Source organism: Pristiophorus japonicus, chromosome 3 (genome assembly GCF_044704955.1).
Source record: "Pristiophorus japonicus isolate sPriJap1 chromosome 3, sPriJap1.hap1, whole genome shotgun sequence".
In the NCBI taxonomy this organism is placed as follows: Eukaryota; Metazoa; Chordata; class Chondrichthyes; family Pristiophoridae; genus Pristiophorus; species Pristiophorus japonicus.
This window is the reverse complement of record NC_091979.1, coordinates 205,186,881-205,207,431: the sequence shown is the minus strand read 5'-3', so window position 1 is coordinate 205,207,431 and position 20,551 is coordinate 205,186,881. Positions and strand designations below refer to the sequence as shown.

General features: G+C 49.1%; 1 protein-coding gene and 1 long non-coding RNA gene across 2 annotated transcripts in view; one reads left to right on the top strand and one right to left on the bottom strand.

Annotated features, from left to right (window-relative positions):
• The window catches only part of LOC139260081 (sperm-associated antigen 16 protein), a 1,616,547-nt gene that overhangs the window by 1,347,788 nt on the left and 248,208 nt on the right, over window positions 1–20,551 (top strand). The gene's annotated exons all lie outside the window — the stretch shown is intronic.
• Window positions 5,972–14,790, bottom strand: LOC139259442 (uncharacterized). Its single transcript, XR_011592570.1, has 3 exons — window positions 14,663–14,790; window positions 13,458–13,613; window positions 5,972–6,802 (listed from the first exon to the last, which is right to left on the bottom strand). It is a non-coding gene; the product is annotated as an uncharacterized lncRNA (long non-coding RNA).

Genomic DNA, 20,551 nt, shown 5'->3' with positions numbered 1-20,551 from the left:
ACCTTGGTCAGGCCCAGGAGCAGTCCTACAAGGAGGCCCTCGGACCCACCCGCTCCCCTCCGCACAGGGTGCCCAAAGATCAGGAGTGTGGGACTGAAGTGCAACCAGAATTTGAGGAGCAGCCCCTTCAAATATTGGAAGAGGGGCTGCAACTTCACACATTCAATAAAAAATTTGAACACGGACTCTTCCAGACACCAGAAATTGCAGGCGGCCTGACTTAAAAACTTATTGCACGAGACTGCTCTGTGCAATACCCTCCAGGCCAAGTCCCCAATAAATAGAGGGAGGACTCCCGCGTAGAGTGCACTCCATTGGGGACCCCTGCCACTTCCGGATGGCAAGACGGTGTGCCATGGCGTGTCTGGATGGCAGACGAGGATGGCAACATGGAGAGTGTGTAAGAGCAGCCCATACAGGAATCCCCTCCACATAGAACTGAAAGGCACGGATGGGATTTCCCAGAGGAGGCTCAAGTTCTGAGGTGCCGGTTCCCGAGGGAGGTCAACAGCTCTACAACTATTTTGCTGTATATCAATAATCAAGTGGCCATAGATTAAAGGGGGGAGGCACACTCCAAAAACCTTTCAAGTGCCCCTTTTTTTTCGAGGGCACTAAAACACAAATCAGACAAGTGTCCCCTGGCTAAAAGGGGGAGGCACTAAAACCGACAACTTAAACAAATTAAACTTTAGACATTAAAATCAAATTAAAATTTGGTTGCCGGGGGTGATGATGCACTCCAGTCCCTCCGGCGCCCACCTCTCGCGGAAGGCCGCGAGCGTTCCGGTGGACACAGCGTGCTCCATCTCCAGGGACACCCTGGCTCGGATGTAACCGCGGAAGAGAGGCAGGCAGTCGGGTTGAATGACCCCCTCGACCGCCCACTGCCTGGACCGGCTGATGGCCCCCTTGGCCATGCCCAGGAGAAGTTCTACGAGGAGGCCTTCCGACCTGCCCGCTCCCCTCCGCACAGGGTACCCAAAGATCAGGAGTGTGGGACTGAAGTGCAACCAGATTTTGAGGAGCAGCCCCTTCACATAATGGAAGAGGAACTGCAATCTCGCACATTCAATAAAAACATGGAACACAGACTCTTCCAGACCACAGAAATTACAGACAGCCTGGGACCAACTTAAAAACTTACTGCATGAGACTGTTCCATGCAATAACCTCCAGGCCAAGTCTCCAATAAATAGAGGGAGGACTCCCACATAGAGTGCACTCCATTGGGACCCCCGCCTCCTCCAGACGGCAAGATGGTGTGCCATGGCGTGTCCGGAGGGCAGACGAGGATGGCAAAGTAGAGAGTGTGCACGAGCAGCCCGTACAGGAAACCCCTCCGCGCAGAACCGAAAGGCACGGAGGGAATTTCCCCGAGGAGGCTCAAGTTGTGAGGCACTGGCTCCCGAGGGAGGTCAACAGCTCTACAACTATTTTGTTGTGAACAATAAAAAATCATTAAATCAAAGTCAAGTGCCTCCTGATTAAAGGGTGGGATGGGCGGGGGGAAGGGGGGTGGCTCTAAAACCGACAAACTTAAACAAATTAAACCTTGTACATGGTTCAAATAAAAATGTGGTTGCCGGGGGTGATGATGCACTCCAGTTCCTCCGGTGCCCACCTCTCGCAGAAGGCCACGAGCGTACCGGCGGACAACGCGTCCTCTATCTCCAGGGACACCCTGGCTCGGACGGAATCGCGGAAGAGAGGCAGGCAGTCGGGCTGAACGACCCCCTCGACCGCCCGCTGTCTGGACCGGCCGATGGCCCCCTTGGCCATGCCCAGGAGCAGTCCTACGAGGAGGCCTTCCGACCTGCCCACTCCCCTCCACACAGGGTGCCCAAAGATCAGGACTGTGGGAGTAAAGTGCAACCAAAATTTGAGGAGCAGCCCCTTCAAATAATGGAACAGGGCTGCAACATTGTACATTCAATAAAAACATGGAACACGGACTCTTCCAGACCACAGAAATTGCAGGCGGCCTGGGAGCCCGTGAACCGACTTAAAAACTTATTGCACGGGACTGCTCCGTGCAACACCCTCTAGGCCAAGTCCCCAATAAATCGAGGGAGGACTCGCACATAGAGTGTATTCCATTGGGGACACCGTTCCTCTGGACGGCATGTCCGGACGGCAGACGAAGATGGCAAGGTAGAGAGTGTGCAAGAGCAGCCCGTACAGGAAACCCCTCCACGCAAAACTGAAAGGCACGAGGGGAATTCCTCGAGGAGGCTCAAGTTGTGAGGCGCCGGCTCTCAAAGGAGGTCAACAGCTCTGCAAATCTATGAGCATACTCACAGGTGCATACATTACAGAGGGACGCAATCTGGAGGGAGATAGGCAATCAGGAAGGAGGGAGGCAATTGGGACAAGAGGAAGAAATTGGGAAGGAGCAGGCAATCCGGAGTTTGGTGAAGTGATCAGGAGGGAGTGGGCGAGTGGAAGAGGGGTAATCGATTGGTAGGGAGAGAGGGAGGCAATCAGGAGCTGGCAACAATCTTATCACCGCAGTGGAGCTGAGAGCACTCTTGCACCTCCTGTTTCCACATTCAAGTGAGTATTTGTCAACAAATGTACCTTTTTGGTCGCGGGCTCCAGCTGCCGTTTTAAGGAAATTGGTCCCTGGTGCCGGCTGCATTCAGAGCAACAAAGTTTGGGCAAAGGGTCCTCAAAAATACATTAGGACCCTTCATTTGCATATGCAATGGACTTAACGCCTGTTTCAGGTGCGAGCCCGGAGCGCCTATTTTTGTGCCTTTACCTACAAGGCGGGCAGCGCACTTCTGGCATGGAATGTATGCACACCCACCAACCACCATATTGGATGCTTCGAGGACTGTGTTATGCCTGTAACATCGGTGCGGCATCATCCAATTTTTAGGCTGAAAACTTTTGCTAAAAGGCCTGCCCAACATATCAAAGTGAGTACATCATTTATATTAGATATATTTTTATAAAAGTAATTATGTCCTGCCTTTTTACCTATGACGCCTTTGGGTAACACTCCTGATAGAAATTTTCAGTGCTTTGTAACATGTGTAACATCGGTGACTGCTGCCACCAGGTGGCGCTGCAGACCATTTCTTATTTTCAAAGGTTTTTCTTGGTCGGCCATCTTGTTTAAGTTCTTTTACTGTTGTTGACCTGTCATTATTTGTATTATTTAACAGTACTGCTCAAGCCACCCATAGTGACCCCACCCCAGGTCCATGGTTCTGCAGTCTTTGTGAACGTCGCTACTCTTCCCCATTGTTGCTGTCGCCTCATTGGTCATTTCAATTAGTCTTGCCCATTCTGGAAAACCAGTGATCATAATTCTTAGAGGTAGCCACACATCCTTATACGTCCCCCCATACCTCCACGTCAGTCCTGGCCCAAGGGTTCTGCAGCCCACTCTTGACCTCTTCCAACTTGCTTTTGCAATGACCTGCAGCCTGCCAGCACTGTTTACTTGTCTGGCCTGAGCTCCTTTGGTGGGGCCCACATCCAGCTCTATGGAAGCCAGTATGACTGCCACGTACCAACCTCCACTGATATGCCATATGCCAGGTCCAAATCCAGCCTGAGGGGCATGAATTCTCGGCCTAGGGATACCCCCGCCCCAGTCTCCATCCACTGGCCGACCTTTGCCTTGTAAAGGGCCCACAGATGTTCTGCCTCCTTATAAGGCAACAGGAAACTCCCAGAAATAGCAGCACAAGTGAAACTATGTTCCCAATGTTTTCCTGTGGATTCCACTGATGGAAGATGGACAGGACATCCACGGATTGTCAAAGCCACAACATTTGCTTTCTTTTAAGGTGCAAAATAAAGTAAAATATTGAAGGCGAAAAGACCATTCAATGCAACCAGCTTGCTTGTTCATATATAGCCATATTCAGCACCAGTGCAATTTTGAATCTTCTTTCTGCTTAGGCACAAATTTCATAACCTCCCTGCTCTCTGACTGCAGAATCCATCATGGTACATATGCTTCTCCAATCATCAATTAATAAAAAATCTTAAGTAATCTTAAGGTAACTAAGTAAATAAACCCTAAGGGCTAGACTTTCCACTTGACATCGCTGGGCTAGTGCCCATATGTTGCCCAAAAAGGTAGGCTATCGCCCATTTCGCTTAAAAAGTGGAAAGTTGGGCTGGAACATTGCCGAAAAATTGAGAGCCCAACTTTCGTGTCACATCGCTGAGGTGATCGCCAGCACATCACTCAGCGCAACTTTCGGTCCATCGACCACACATCGCCGGGCTGATCACTCGCCGAGAAGATCGCTAGACATCGCTGCTTTTACCTGGTGTTCCTCACAGAACTCGGCACTATGGACACCATTTTGAACATCGGAGGAAGTGAGAGGCTGCTTAAAGAAGGGGCTTATAATTTGTGAGTTATTTAAGGGCCTTATAGTTACTGATGATTCACTCACATTTATACTTATATTTATTTTAGTACAAAGGTCATTTATAGCAATAGTGATAGTGATGGGGTCTATAACTTCTCTACCATTACTTGTAAATGCTCACATGCTGGAGGCTGAAGTTGGGTTTAGTGAAGGGCCCAATCAAAGAGATGTCAGACTAATGCGGAGGCGGAGGAGGAGAACATACACCCGACGAACTTACGGGGAAAAGCAATCTTACCTCAACTTGTCTGATAACACGTGCCTTAGGAGACTGCGCTTCCGAAAGGAGGTCATCGATGAGATATGCCAGTCTACTAGCACCATCAGGACCGCACTGCCCGTTGAGGTAAAGGTTACTGCGGCACTATCCTTCTACACATTGAGCTCCTTTCAGGCTTCAGCTGGCATCATCTGTGGTATCTCTCAGCACGCCACTCACTGCTCTATTCGACAGGTGACTCAAGCCCTTTACGCACGCAGGATGGACTTTATAAGTTTCCCTATAACCAGGGAGGCACAGACCAGGAAGGCTTTGGGTTTTTCGAGAATATCAAATTTCCTCAAGGTGCAGGGAGCAATAGACTGCATGCACATCACCCTGAAAGCACCTTTAAAGGATGCAGAGGAGTTTCGTAACCGAAAGGGATTCCACTCCCTGAAGGTGCAGTTCGTTGTCGACCACAACCAAATCATCATTTAATGCTAAATTTCCAGGCAGTATCCATGATGCGCACATCCTACGTGAGAGTACTGCCTCTGACCTGTTGAACAGTCAGCCACAAGGTTATGGTTGCATGCTGGGGGATAAAGGATATGGCCTTGCGAGCTGGCTGATGACCCCCCTGCATAATCCCCAGCCGGAAGCCGAGAAGCGCTACAACAAAAGCCACATAGCCACACGCAATATCGTCGAAAAGACAATTGGAGTGTTGAAGCCGTGCTTCAGATGCCTGGACCACTCTAGAGGCAGCCTACAATACCACCCTGACCAGGTCGCTGAGTTTATTGTAGTATGTTGCATGTTGCATAACCTAGCTATAAGGCGAGGACAACAATTGCCAGATGGGGCTGCCGGTCTACCTCAGGAAGGAGTGGAGGCGGAAGAGGCAGACAAGGAGGAGGAGGAGGAGGCTGGTGAGGACTAGGGAAGGACAATCAGCCTGGCGATGAATCCATGGTCCGAACGCCCCCATCCCCCGCCCCCACCCCCCGCCACCGCAAGACTAGAAAAACCCGGTGGGAGTTACGCGGCTGCAAAGCTGTTGCACTAGCAGTTTATAAATGAACGCTTTGCATTAACTTACATTGGGGACAGTCACAGTTACAGTTACAGATAGACAATAGTTGCAGTTGCGTTACGTTTTATCCTTGCCTGATCTTGCCTGGCCTGGCCGTTGTTTTCCAACAATTGTATTCATGTTTTACCTTACCTTACTATACGTTATCAGAAGACACTGCACAATAATTGTACAATTCAATAAAAATTTTTTTAAATTTAACAATTCTGTAACAAAATGATTTCAGAAATATAACCCACCCCTGCGCAACAATGACCCAACAACAATAAAAAAGAACAACAGTAAAATATAACAATAAAACAATACCCTCCCTCCCTACCTGCGGTCACGTTTCCCTCCAGATCCTGTACACCCCGTGTCTTAACCCCTCCCGATCCATTTTGGTCCCTGGATACAGTGATGAGTCTGGCATGCAGCGGGCTTTGGCAAGACTTCCTGCTGTGGTAGGGGTGACGGTGGCTCGATCGGCTGTTGGGGTGATGGAGAGGCAGACGTTCCTGTGGAAGCACCTTCCGAGCCAGAAGACTTGCTCGCTGACTCGCTTCTGTGCTGGTGCTGGTGGTTGGTGTGATGGCACCTTGCAGTGCAGTGCCGTGTCCCACCACTATCGCATGCCTCAAGGCATCGACGGAGGTGGTCTGTGCATGCATCTCCCGGATCATCTGCTATGTATCCTCTGAACTGCGAGCAGCTGCCCGAGACATGATCCCCATATATACACCAAACGCCTGGAGGAGCTCGCGACTTATTGCAACGCTCTCCATGCACAGTCTGCTCAAGCCCTCAATTTGATCTGCCAGAAGAGGCTTGTGCTGACCTCGCTGACTCAACCTCCGTGGGGTTAGCATGGGCACTAAGCTATGTCTTGGCGTCACCGGCTGCAAACCGCTTGGTCCCGCTACTTCTTCTGTCGAATCCGACAAAGTGGCCGCAGGTCCCACAGGTGAATGAGGAAGAGGCAAAGAGATACTCGGGGCATCCTCCTCCATTTCAAACAGATCCTCCTCCTCCTCATGAGGCTGCGTCGTGTCGTCATCCTCCCCACCCGTTGTAATCAGACGGTGAAACGGCGAGTTGCCTCGCTGCACATTGGTGTTGTGAGACCTGCAAAACACAATTGAGCTTATTCAAACGGAAGTGTACACATTCTTGCGCTGTGCTGGCATACGAAGAAGGAGCAGCACTACTACAATAAATGGGACCAAGATAATAATGCATTGTACGGTTGTACATATGGTAGTACATCTATGTGGAATTCAGTGACCCAGAGCTGCGGAGGCTGAATCAGTCAGAGATAGACAGAATGATAAGGGATTGAAGGTTTATGGGGAGCAGACAGAGAAGGGGACAGATGGCCAGATGGCCTGCTCCTGCTGTTACATGTTGTTCTGTTGTTAACCTGAGAGTAGCACAGAGGCTGCATGCGTAACATGACATCATTTGTATATTATAATTAAATGATGTTACATTACTTTAACACTGCTTGACACATTACTCATGTGACGCATGTGAGGGTTCTGCAACACCACGGGTGGTGGCCGAGCGACTGTGGCTCCCTACAAGTGCCCCCCACACACTCCTCGAGGTCAGTAAACGGTTGCATGTTAGCAGTGCCCCCTCCTCTGCTCCGACCTGTTGTTAGATAACTTCCTTTGCAAACATGAAAAGAGCATGGCATGAGCTAATTGGCGAGGTACTATCATGGAAAGACAACAGTTTCCAACATTATATGCTAATAGGGTTTGTATCCACAATTGATGCATGGTTATAACAAAGATCATGTTTATATCCAATGCTTGACAAAAACATCTCTCTCGACTATAATCTCCATTGAAGGACTCCCGGGGGTGGTGGGAATCAGGATAACTGGTGAACTCGGTAATGACAGGAGCTAATGTCCCAAAGAGTTCCATGACAGACAGTGAGCAAGGGCAGCTCTCCCCCAGTCCAGACTGGGTGACTGTGTAAGTGACAGCAGCCGGAGAGACTGACACAGTGAAACGTAAAAAGTGTGCAGGTTCCGAGCCCAGCCCTAATCTTAATAGGGAATATATGCAAGAATAACCAACTTAATTTCAATCCGGGAGATCATTCCAATTTAAAATCTACTTACTCTTGCCAAAGCAACCAAGCTGTTCCAGCGCTTCCGGCACTGGTTGGATCCCTTGGCCTTATGGGACGCCGATGACATGACATCGGCGAGCTCGCCCCAGATTTTCCGATACACCCAGTGTTGTGTATCTGTAAAGCATGCACTCCCATGTTCCGCCTCTAGGGAGTTTATCCCCTGAAATCCCAAGGGATCCCAGCATCCCTTGGGAGCACTATATATAAGCCAGACCCGAAGGCCTGTTCCTCACTCTGGAGTGTCTTAATAAAGACTGAGGTCACTGTTACTTTAACCTCCCTGTATGCAGTCTCATCTGTGTAAGGAACACAATAACTGGTGACGAGTATACGAATCCAACGCAAAGATGCAGCAAACTGTGGGCATCCTGGAGAAGTTCTCAGAGGGTGAGGACTGGGAAGCCTATGTCGAACGGCTAGACCAGTACTTTGTAGCCAATGAGCTGGACGGAGAAGGAAGCGCTGCAAAAAGGAGAGCGGTCCTCCTCACGGTCTACGGGGCACCGACCTATAGTCTCATGAAGAATCTTCTGGCTCCGGTGAAACCCACAGATAAGTCGTATGAGGAGCTGTGTACACTGGTTCGGGAGCATCTTAACCCAAGGGAGAGCGAGCTGATGGCGCGGTATCGGTTCTGCACATGCCAGCGATCTGAAGGTCAGGAAGTGGTGAGCTACGTCGCCGAGCTAAGGCGACTTGCAGGACACTGTGAGTTTGATGGCTACCTGGAGCAAATGCTCAGAGACTTTTTTGTACTGGGCATTGACCACGAGACCATCCTACGAAAACTTTTGACTGTAGAGACACCGACCCTCAGTAAGGCCATTGTGATAGCACAGGCGTTTATATCTACCAGTGATAACACTAAACAAATCTCTCAGCACACAAGTGCTAGCAATGTTCATAAACTAACTGGAACTGTGTTTGCAAGCAGAAATGGACAGGACAGAACCCACGATCTGCAACTGCCAGCAGGCCTCATGTGACCCAGATGACACAGAGTCCGCAACAAAGGATGAATGCAAGGCAATTCACACCTTGTTGGCATTGTGGAGGCTTCCATTCAGCCTATTCATGTTGCTTCAAAGAGTATGTTTGCAAGAGCTGTGAAACAATGGGGCACCTCCAATGAGCTTGCAGACGAGATGCTAGCTCTGCAAAACCTGCTAACCACCACGTGGCAGAGGAAAATTGGTCCATGATGGATCAAAGCAATTTCGAGCCTCAGATGGAGGAGGCAGATGCTGAAGTACATGGGGTGCACACATTTTTGATGAAATGTCCACCTATAATGCTAAATGTAAAATTGAATGGCTTACCCGTAGCCATGGAACTGGACACTGGCGCTAGCCAATCATCATGAATAAAAAGATGTTTGAGAGACTGTGGTGCACCAAGGCACTCAGACCAGCCTTGAGCCCCGTCTACACAAAACTGAGAGCGTATACCAAAGAGCTTATCACTGTTCTGGGCAATGCAATGTTCAAGGTCACCTACAAGGGCACGAAGTGCCACTCTGGATTGTCCCGGGCGATGGCCCCACACTGCTTGGAAGGATCTGGCTGGGCAAAATCCACTGGGACTGGGATGACATCTGAGCGCTATCACATGTCGATGAGGCCTCATATACCCAGGTTCTCAAAAAATTTCATTCCCTTTTTGAGCCAGGCATTGGAAACTTTTCCGGGGCGAAGGTGTGGATCCACTTGGTCCCAGAGGCACGACCGATTCACCACAAGGCGCGAGCGGTACCTCACATGATGAGGGAGAGAGTGGAAATCGAGCTGGATAGGCTGCAATGCGAGGGCATCATCTCCCCAGTGGAATTCAGCGAGTGGGCCAGCCCGATTGTTCCAGTTCTCAAAAGTGATGGCACATTCAGGATTTGCGGTGATTATAAAGTAACTATTAATCGTTTCTCGCTACAGGACCAATGCCCACAACCTAAGGCAGACGACCTATTTGTGACGCTGGCAGGAGGCAAGATGTTCACCAAGCTCGACCTGACTTCGGCCTACATAACGCAGGAGCTGGAGGAGTCTTCAAAGGGCCTCACCTGCATCAACATGCACAAAGGACTGTTCATCTACAACAGATGCCCGTTTGGAATTCGGTCGGCTACAGCGATCTTCCTGAGAAATGTGGAAAGCCTACTCAAGTCGGTACCACGCACGGTGGTTTTTCAGGATGACATATTGGTCACAGGTCGGGACACCGTCGAGCACCTACAAAATCTGGAGGACGTCCTCCAGCGGCTGGATCGCGTAGGGCTGCGGTTGAAGAGGTCGAAATGCGTCTTCATGACAACAGAAGTGGAGTTTTTGGGGAGAAGGATCGTGGCGGATGACATTCGGCCCACACACCACGCCAAGACAGAGGCTATCAGAAACGCGCCCAGGCCACAGAACGTCATGGAGCTGCAGTCGTTCCTGGGACTCCTCAACTATTTTGGTAACTTCCTACCGGTGTTAAGCACCCTCTTTGCGTAAAGATGAGAACTGGGTATGGGGGAAAAAAACAAGTAATTGCTTTTGAGGAAGCCAGAAACATTTTATGCTCCAACAAGCTGCTTGTATTGTATAACCCGTGTAAAAGACTTGTGCTAGCATGTGATGCATCGCCGTACGGAGTCGGGTGTGTCTTACAACAAACTAACGTTGTGGGGAAGTTGCAACCTGTCGCCTATGCCTTCAGGAGCTTGTCTAAGTCCGAGAGGGCCGACAGCATGATTGAGAAAGAGGCATTAGCGTGTGTGTTCAGGGCAAAGAAAATGCATCAGTACTTGGTTGGCCTCAAATTTGAGCTGGAAACCGATCACAAGCCCCTCATATCCCTGTTCGCTGAAAACAAGGGGATAAATACTAATGCCTCAGCCCGCATACAAATGTGGGCACTCTCGCAATCAGCGTATACCAAACTATTCGCCACAGGCCAGGCACCGAGAACTGTGCGGATGCTCTCAGTCGGCTACCATTGCCCACCACGGGTGTGGAAATGGCGCAGCCTGCAAATTTGTTGATGGTGGCGCAGCCCGCAGACTTGTTGATGGTCATGGAAGCGTTTCAAAATGATTAATCACCTGTCACAGTGCGCCAGATTAGAACTTGGACCAGCCAAGATCCTTTGCTGTCCCTACTAAAAAACTGTGTACTGCATGGGAGCTGGGCCAGCATCCCCATTGAAATGCAAGAGCCAATCAAGCTGTTCCAGCGGCGAAAAGACGAGCTGTTCATTCAGGCAAACTGCCTGTTGTGGGGTAACCGCGTAGTGCTACCAAAAAATGGCAGGGAGACGTTCATCTCGGATCTCCAGAGCACACACCTTGTATAGTAATGATGAAAGCGATAGCCAAATCCCACGTGTGGTGGCCCGGTATCGACTCTGACTTAGAGTCCTGTGTATGGCAATGCAGCGTGTGTGCTCAGTTAAGCAACGCGCCCAGAGAGGCACCAATAAGTTTGTGATCCTGGCCCTCCAGACCATGGTCGAGGATCTATGTCGACTATGCGGGCCCATTTCTCGGTAAAATGTTCCTGGTGATGGTGGATGCTTTTTCAAAATGAATTGAATGTGAAATAATGTCGGGAAGCACTGCCACCGCTACCATTGAAAGCCTGAGGGCCTTGTTTGCCATCCTCGGCCTGCCTGACATACTGGTCAGTGACAACAGGCCATGTTTCACCAGTGCCGAATTTGAAGAATTCATGACACGCAATGGGATCAAACATGTCACCTCGGCCCCATTTAAACCAGCCTCCAATGGGCAGGCAGAGCGGGCAGTACAAACAATCAAACAGAGCCTCAAATGAGTCACAGAAGGCTCACTTCAAACCTGCCTGTTCCGAGTACTGCTCATCTACCGCACGAGACCCCACTCGCTCACAGGGGTGCCCCCAGCTGAGCTACTCATTAAAAGGACACTTAAAACCAGACTCTCGCTGGTTCACCCCAACCTGCATGATCAGGTAGAGAGCAGGCGGCAGCAACAAAATGTAAACGATGGTCGCGCCACTGTGTCATGGGAAATTGATCTGAATGACCCCGTGTATGTGCTAAACTATGGACATGGTCCCAAGTGCATCGCAGGCACGGTGATAGCTGAAGAAGGGAGTAGGGTGTTTGTCGTCAAACTGGACAATGGACAAATTTGCAGAAAGCACCTGGACCAAACGAGGCTGCGGTTCACAGACTGCCCTGGACAACCCACAGCAGACACCACCTTTTTCGAGTCCATAACACACACCCAAAGGATCAACGGTGCCACCCCGGACCAGGAAATCGAACCCATCATGCCCAACAGCCCAGCAAGGCCAGGCTCACCCAGCAGCCCTGCAGGGCCAACAACACGCCAGCCCAGTGAGGGCACACCCAACACACCAGAACAGACATTTGTACCAAGGCGGTCCACCAGGGAAAGAAAGGCTCCCGACCGCCTCACCTTGTAAATAGTTTTCACTTTGACTTTGGTGGAGGAGTGATGTTGTGTATCTGTAAAGCATGAACTCCCATGTTCCGCCACCAGGGAGCGCATACTCTGAAGTCCCAAGGGATCCCAGCACCCCTTGGGAGCACTGTATATAAGCCAGCCTCTTAGGCCTGTTCCTCACTCTGGAGTGTCTTAATAAAGACTGAGGTCACAGTTACTTTAACCTCCCTGTGTGCAGTCTCATCTGTGTTCGGAACACAATACCCGGGGTGGAGGTTTCCCACGCCCACTCCGGGTTAATTGTGCCCACCGGGAGTGCACCTCCTGAACGAGGGCCTTATTCGCCTCCTCTGAAAAGAGCTTTGCCCTCCTCCTACCCCCCTCCACATCATGTACACTGTTATCATCTGAAGAAGACATTTTTATCACCTCACACTCTCTCTCTAAATTCTCTCTCTGTCTCTCTGTCACTCTGTCTCTCTCTGTCTCTCTCTCTCACCAATCTCTCCTCTCTCTCTCTCTCTCTCTCTCTCCCTCTCTTTGCCTTCTGTGTATGCGTGGATGACCTCTGACCTCCCGAATCGCGAGAAAACCTGTTTACCAAAAAACAAAAAAAATTGCAGAAGGGGGTTGCTGGGGAAGCTTTGCCTTCCACATCGCTGAGGCCCGTTTCGCATCACTAGAGCTCATTTCACATCGCTGGGCTATCGCTAGGCTATTGCCCCCCAAAAAATGCCAAAAGTCGCGATCCCAAAAATGGGCGATGTCCCAGCGATCATGAAGACTGAAACATCGCTAAGGCTGGAACATCGTCAATTTTTTAGGCCACAGCGATCAAAGTGGGAAGTCTTTGAATTACATTGGACTTACATTCGTATGTCCTACTTACGAGAACTTCTTCACAACCACCTTATTGATTCCTTTTTAGATTTTATAAACTTGGATCAATATCGTCCACCAGGTTTCTCTTTGTTGTATTCTGTGTATCGTTTCCATTGTCTCTAAATCTTATTGTGAGTACAGTGACCAAAACCTGACTGAGACGATTGCTGCCTGACAGATAATCTTCGACTGCAGTAAAATACACTGTCAACATTATCCTGTACTACAGGTTGTACCTCTCCAGTCTGGCACACTTGGAATCTGACCTCTGCTGGACCAGAGAATTTTCCGGACCATGGGAGGTCACGCCAATCCTAGACTTACCGGGTCCTGATGACAGCACTCTGGCTCCTGAATGCCTCCGCCACACTCCGGCTGCAAAACTCGGGCCTCGCTCCCTCTCCGCGCCGACCTGACCTAGGAGGAAACATCGGGGAAGGAGTAGCCAGCCCCAGGACACAACGCGCCGACTCCCCCGACCTAGGAAGAAACACCGGAGGCAGTGGGGAAAAGAGCAGCAGCCAGCCCCAGGACACAGCACGGGACGCCACCCCTGTCGGGAATGATGCCAGACCAGGGATGTTTCCGGACTAAAGAGTCCCAGACTGGAGAGGTACAACCTGCACTAGGTTTGTAAAATGGACCAGTCAGGCAATTATGTGATTGAAGATTCATTTTTAAACTTAGCTAGGATTATATTGTGAGGAAAGGTCCATGAAGATAAATTTGAAATGCATAAATCTCCCTCAGAAACCAGCAAAGCCTACATACTGACTGTCCTGATAAATGGTTTCAGCAATGCTCCAACATTAACCTGTCAATTTCACTTGGAGTTGAGTTCCGAAGTAGTCATGGAATCTATTCTCAGATCAAGGCCTGCTATAAGCTGAATGTCAGATTATTTTTTCCTTTAGAGATGCTTGCCCACCCCACTTTAACAACAACCACAACTTGTATGTAATTGCGCCTTTAATGTCGTAAAATGTACCAAGGCACTTCACAGGAGCATAATCTAACATTTGACACCGAGCTACATAAGGAGATATTAGGAAAGGTTACCAAAAGCCTGGTCAAAGAGGTAGGTTTTAAGGAGCATCTTAAAGCAGGAATGATCGGTGGAGAGGTTTGGGAGAAAATTCCAGCACTTAGGGCTTAGACGGCCGCCAATGGTGGGGTGAAGGAAGTGGAGGATGTTCAAGAGGTCAGATTTGGAGGAATGGAGAGATCTCGTACAGCTGTAGGGCTGGAGAAGGTTGCAAAGATAGGGAGGAGTGAGGCCATGGAACAATTTGAACACAAGGTTGATCATTTTTATTCAAATTGAGGTGTTTGCCAAATTTTATGACATATAAGTTTTCTTATTAATTTGAATGTAACAAGCCTGAGGTATGCTATACATTTTGAGTACATAATACAGGTTGAATCTCTCTTATCCGGGACTCCCTTATCCAGCACCACCCCTCGTTCAGGACCATTCCCGGCCGCCGAGTGGCGCATGCCCAGAACGTGACCGTCAAAATTCTACTCACCAGTATAATCTTTCTTCTCAATCGGCTACCTGCTCCTCGTCACCCTGCTGGAACTCCTGCAGCCACAGTCCTCGGGCCGGCCTGTCCTCCCCACAGTGCTCCCTCTGCAGGGCTGGGCCGACTCTTCTCGGCCCACCGACTCTTCTGGGCCCGCCGGGGCCCGCCGACTTTTCGGGACCCGACAACTTTTCAGGGCCCGCCGACTCTTCGAAGCCTGCCGGTGCCATCGACTTTTCGAGGACTGCTGAGGCCCGCTGACTCTGCGAGGCCCGCCGGCTCTTCAGGGCCCACCAGGGTCCGCTGGGGCCCTTCGACTCTTCGGGGCCCATCGAGGCCCGCCCACTCTTCTGGGTCCACCAACTCTTCTGTGTCCACTGGGGCCTACCGATCTTTCGGGGCCCGCCGACTCTTCTGAGCTCCCCGGCCCACCGGTTCTTCGTGGCCCCCTGCACACTGATTGGCTGACTGACTGACTGACTGACAGTCAGTCCAGCCAATCAGCGCACACACATACTTACCCCAGCAACAGCACTTAAAGGCGCAGTCCACCCAAATACGTGACCTCCCCTCATCAGCAAAATCCCAACGTTCGGGACAGGCCAGGTACCAAGGGAGGTTCAACCTGTAACTGCTTCATTGTTTTACATTGGAATCAATATTGTTGACAAGAATTTTGATTACTTTTGGTGTGGCCTGACAGGACTTCTAGAGAATATAGGCCTAGTTTACTCAATCTCTCCTCATAGGATAATCCCCCCAGCCCAGGATCGGTCTAACTATCAGTATGCTAAAATAATAAACATGCCTAATTTAGCGGAGACATTAAAGACATAAGAATATAAAAAATAGTAGCAGGAGTAGGCCATTCAGCCCTTCAAACCTGCTCCGCCATTCAATAAGGTCATGGCTGATCTTTTACCTCAACTCCACTTTCCCGCCGTATCCCCATATCCCTTGATTCCCTTAGTATCCAAAAATCTATCGATCTCGGTCTTGAATATACTCAATGACTGAGCTTCCACAGCTCTCTGGGTTAGATAATTCCAAAGATTCACAACCCTTTGAGTGACAAAATTTCTCCTCATCTCAGTCCTAAATGGACGACTCCTTATTTCTGAGACTGTGATCCCTAGTTCTAGACTCCTCAACCTGGGAAAACACTCTCCCTGCATCTAGCCTGTTAAGCCCCTTAAGAATTTTATATGTTTCAATGAGATCACCTCTCATTCTTCTAAACTCTAGAGAATATAGGCTAGTCTACTCAATCTCTCCTCATAGGATAATTCCCCCATCCCAGGAATCAGTCTGGTGAACGTTCGATGCACTCGCTTTTAGGTAAGCATATCCTAGGTAAGGAGACCAAGGGGCCGAAATTTTCCCCTTTTATAATGATGTATCACCCGGGAGCAGGCGACGGAAGTGACCCGTCCGGAATTGCGCCCGGGATGCTGTGGGCAAAAACGAGTTTTCACTGCGCTCCTTACTTTTCGCCCATGGCAGAGGGACACACCCCGTGCGTGCCAACCCCTTTGCGCCCCACGAGGGAAATTGCCCCACAGGATGTGAGATTGCCGTGCACCAACGACAGCCCACAGGTCACCCTTAAAGGGGACGGTCTTGCGCCGCCATCCTTTTTTTGTCAGCTGACTTTGGAGTCGGCCTGACAATGGCAGTCACTGGTTCAATCGGGTCGCCAACATGCAGCCTAGCCCCCCTCTTGGGTGCCGGGCCACTAGCCTGGCCGAAACCCTCACTGGTGGCCCAGTGGGCATCAGGAAAGTGGCTGCAGAGTTTGCAGTGGCCCTCCCCGTTAAAAGAAGGGGAAGGAATGTTGTGACGTGTCAGCGTTAACATCATGTTACCGCCCTGCGGAGACAAATCATGCACATTTATTTCAGACAAGGATCCTAATTCAGCGACAGATAGCAACCCATGTCACCGGGTGCTAAATATACATTTAATTCAAATTGTGCTCCCCGAATGGGGCGCAGGACAATTTCACCCCTCATAACTGTGCACAGTACTTCAGGTGTGGTCTCATCAAAGATCTATATAATTGCAGCAAAACATCTATACTCTTGTACTCCAAACCTTTTGTAATAAAGGCTAACATACCATTTGCTTTCTTCATTGCTTGCTGTAGCTGCATGTTAACTTTCTGTGATTTGTGTACAAGGACACCCAGGTCCCTCTGTACACCAACATTTCCCAATCTCTCACTTTGTAAAGAAAATTGGACATGAAATGTGACTTGGGTAGTTACGCAAAATGGCCGATAGCAAATCTGCAGCCCGTTACGCACCATGTCCAACTTTTATTTCCATGATTTCAATGGAAAAGAAAATTGGGCGTTATGTAAAATATGCTGCCGAATCACTATCTCCCGTTTTGCGCTCCCAGCCAAGAGCATTTCACCCCCATTATAACTTCACAATTGTGGATGCAGTCGAGGCAAGAGGTTTCCCCATGATCACACCCGAGATCAGTTGTATTTTATACCAATTAATTAGGAAATACAAACTCTGAACAATAGGAACAGCTATGAACAACCAAATTCAGTGTATTCATGATTTCTGTTGGTGTTTTACTTGTGTAATACACCTCCAGTGCACAGTGTGCTTTAGAAAAGCTTTACTTATCACTGACTGACAGCATTACCGATACAATCAAAACTTGAATTTTATATCATTTCTTTATTCACTAAGTGACTGAATGGAATAACAACAACTTGCATTTATATAGTGCCTTTACTTAGAATTACATGAAAAGCACAGCACAGAAACAGGTCATTCAGCCCAACTGGTCCATGTTTATGCTGAACACGAGCCTCCTTCCACCCCTATTCATCTAACCCTATCAGTAAAACTTTCTATTCCTTTCTCCCTCATGTGTTTATCCAAATTCCCCTTAAATGCATCTATGCTACTTCCCTCAACTACTCTTTGAAGTAGCAAGTTCCACATTCTAACCACTCTCTACGTAAAGAGGTTTCTCCTGAATTCCTTGTTGGATTTATTAGTGACTATCTTCAAATTATAGCCTCTGGTTTTGAGCTTCCCTCAAGTGGATACATCTTCTCTACATTTACCCTATCAAACCCTTTCATAATTTTGAAGACCTCTCTTAGGTCACCCTTCAACCTCTCTTTTCCAAAGAATAGAGCCCCAGCCTGTTCAATCTTCCTTGATGGGTATACCTCTCAGTTCTGGTATCATCCTTGTAAATCTTTCTTGCACCTTCTCCAGTGCCTCTAAATCCTTTTTGTAATAAAAAGACCATTGGGCCAAAATTGCCCCTTTCTATAAGAGCTGTGACCATCTCAAAGAGGCGGCCACAGGTCGGTAAGGACTCACCACTCAGACGGCGCAGAGTGGCCGACATTTTCAAAATTCCCCTCCATTATTTTTGGAGCGGTGTACGGAACCGCCACGGCCATCTTTCCGCCCCGATAGCACACGCTGAACCCTTGCCAACCTGCGGCGACCCCCTTTCCGCCCCGCGTGGGAAATTGCCTCGTGGTAGCGGATTGGCCGCCGCTCGGTGGCCTCGACAGCTTTCCCCAGCAGGAAGCTTCTTGTTGCTGTGCAGCACGTCCACCTTTAAAGGGGAGGGCACACTGCCGCGGCTGCCATTTTATTTTAATTGTCAGCCGACTCCAAAGTCGGCCCCACAATGGCTGCTTCGGGTTCAGCGGGCCGCCAACAGGCAGCCCGTCATCCCCTCTTGTGCGCCGGGCCGCTGGCCCAGCCGAAACCCTCCCTGGTGGCCCAGTGGGTGTCACTAAAGTGGCTGCAGAGTTCACAGTGGCCCTCCCCTTTAACTGAAGGGGAGTGACATTGTGACGCATCAGTGCTGATGTCATCAGCAATGCACTGACGTCTTCAGCATGGTGCTAATGACTTGGAATGACGGCCGGCCCGACAGAACGGCACTTCCGCCCAGCTGCAAAAATACATAAAGCGCTAAATTCTGCCAGATTCTCTACCCCATACATTGGGGCAGAGCAAACACTTAAAAAACGTTAAGTGCGCCCTGTTTGGGGCGGAGGGCAATTTCGGCCTCCACAACTGTGCACAGTACTCCAAGTGTGGTCTAAATTAGGTTCTATACAAGTTTAGCATAACTTATCTACTTTTCAATTCTATCCCTCTAGAAATGAAATCCCAGTGCTTTGTTTGCTTTGTTAATAGCCTTTTTAACCTGCATCACTACTTTAAATGATTTGTGTATCTGTACCCCAAGATCCCTCTGTTCCTCTATTCCACTTATTTTCCAAGGATGTATGGCTTCCTTACCCCCTCAACCAAAATGCACCAACTCACACTACTCTATATTGAAGTTCATTGGCAGTTACACGCTCATTCTGCAATTTATTAATATCCTCTTGCATTTTGTCACAGTCGTCCTCTGTATTAACTACAACACCCTAATTTTGTGTTGTGCGCAAATTTTGAAATTGCACTTCCGATTCCTGAGTCCAACTTGTTTATGTAAATGGTGAACTATAGTGTACCCAACACCAATCCCTGTGGAACACCACTTCCCACCTTTTGCCAGTTTGGGTAAGTATCCTTAACCCATGGGTGGGCAATTATTTGGGCTGGATGGCCACTTAACAAGTTTTGGTGAGCTGTTGAGGGCCGTACACCAATGTTCCCCCTAAGGTGCACAGCCATATGGTCGTGTACAAATCGCGAGGTCCCGTGCAGGCCGTTCACCAGTTCCTGCCACTGAAAGAGATACTGCACATGCTAAGTTCAAGGGAGCGTGCACGAAAAGAAAATTAGAGGGAACATTGCATAAACATAAATATTAGTTCAAATAGTAGTCAGATACTATCTTAAATACTCAAAATGTCATGTAAAATACTAAAATATTCCATTATTAAATGAATGAAATGATTGATCGATCGATTACATGATATACTAAAAGTCTATGTGGCTCAAGTCTACAAGTCCTCCGATGCAAGAGGTATTCTCTATTTAGTGTGCTGCATATGGGAGCCTGAGGCCTCACAAGGCCTGAGCTACAATTGCATGCCATTATCTGGAGTTGTTATGCTATGGGATCCACTCCCGTGTCTAAGACGGCAATGAGAACCCCTCTGTCGTCGTACTCTGGGTTCCGGAAGTGGAGCAAACCATTGTTTTCGCTATCTATACAATATTGTATATGTAATTAACAATGTTTGAAAATGTATTCCTACAACGATGACCGGGATTTTACTAATCTCAGCAGGTACATGGCAGGCGACCTTGGTGGCGGGTCACGGCCCCAATGCTGGCTCCATCCAGCTCTGCAAAATGAATTTCCCTTGATGGGGTTGTTAAGCCCGCCCAGCGGGTTTACCGGCCAATTAGAGGAAGTGGGTCTGGTGCTGTGATTTGATGACACATCAAGAGCCGGTTTCCTTAAAGGGACCATGGCCAACTTTAATTTGACATTTGTGCTGTCAGTGCTCTCCAGCATTGAGGTGCTGCAACACTGACAATGACTGCACAAAGGCACAGGGCTGCACCCTGGCTCTCCCATGACTTCCTCCATATGCTTATGATTATGGAGGGAGTCACAGCACGCAGGGACGGAAGAGACCTCCCCAGGAGATCAACACAGCCTGGTTTGCACATTGCAGAGGAGAGCACAAGCAGGGATGTCGTCAGGAGGACCTGGGTGCAGTTCTATAAACGTTTCAATGATCTCAGTAGATCATGAAACGTTAGTACAAAGTCACACTCAACCTCATCTTGCTATGTCTCTCATCACAACCCCATTACTCTGCCTTCCCTACTCCTCCACATCCTTCACACACAAACTTACCTTGCACCTCCACCCATCCCTCTCTATCTATATCAGTGGTGGGCAAAATATGGCCTATCAGGCTCGCCAAGT